This window comes from Mustela nigripes, chromosome 14, assembly GCF_022355385.1.
Source record: "Mustela nigripes isolate SB6536 chromosome 14, MUSNIG.SB6536, whole genome shotgun sequence".
Classification (NCBI taxonomy): Eukaryota; Metazoa; Chordata; class Mammalia; order Carnivora; family Mustelidae; genus Mustela; species Mustela nigripes.
In genome coordinates this window covers 79,321,713-79,322,472 of record NC_081570.1, presented here as the reverse complement: position 1 = coordinate 79,322,472, position 760 = coordinate 79,321,713, and the positions used below count along the sequence as shown (strand labels likewise).

At 33.6% G+C, this 760-nt stretch overlaps 1 non-coding gene across 1 annotated transcript; it reads left to right on the top strand.

Moving 5' to 3' along the window:
• Nucleotides 1-382: 382 nt before the first annotated feature.
• On the top strand, nucleotides 383-489 carry LOC132002304 (U6 spliceosomal RNA). Its single transcript, XR_009399806.1, has one exon. It is a non-coding gene; the product is annotated as a U6 spliceosomal RNA (small nuclear RNA).
• The last annotated feature ends 271 nt before the right edge of the window (nucleotides 490-760 follow it).

Here is a 760-nt window from a genome sequence, read left to right as displayed (position 1 = left end):
GAAGCAGAATCCCCGCTGAGTGGAGATCTTCTGCTTAGATGACCTGTCCATTGTTATGAGTGGGGTGTTAAAGTCCCCTGCTATTATTGTACTATTATCAATGAGTTCTATTATTTTTGTTGTTAATTGTTTTATGTATTTAGATGCTCCCAAGTTAGGGGGTAAATATTTACAATTGTTAGATCTTCTTGTCGAATAGACACTTTTATTATAATATATTATCCTTCCTCATTTCTTATTACAGTCTTTGATTTAAAATCTACTTTGTCTGATATAACGATTGCTACTCTGGTTTTATTTTGATGCCCATTAACATAATAAATTGTTCTCCACCACCTCACTTTCTATCTGGAGATGTCTTTGGGTCTAAAATGAATCTTTTGTGCTTGCTTAGGCAGCACATATACTAAAATTGGAACAATACAGAGAAGATTAGCATAGGCCCTGTGCAAGGATGACAGGCAAATTCACGAACCTTTCCATATTTTTATTATAGCAAATAAATAAATAAATAAAATTTTAAAAATAAAATAAAGTGAATCTCTTCCAGACAGCATATCAGTGGGTCTTGTTTTTGTTTTGTTTTAACCCAATCTGATCCCTTATATCTTTTGATTGGAGGATTTAGTCCAGTTACATTCAGAGTAACTATTAAAGATAAGAATTAAGTGCCATTGTATTACCTGTAAAGTCACTGTTTCTGTAGATTGTCTCTGTTCCTGTCTGGTGTTACTTTTGGGCTCTCTCTTCGCTCAAAGGA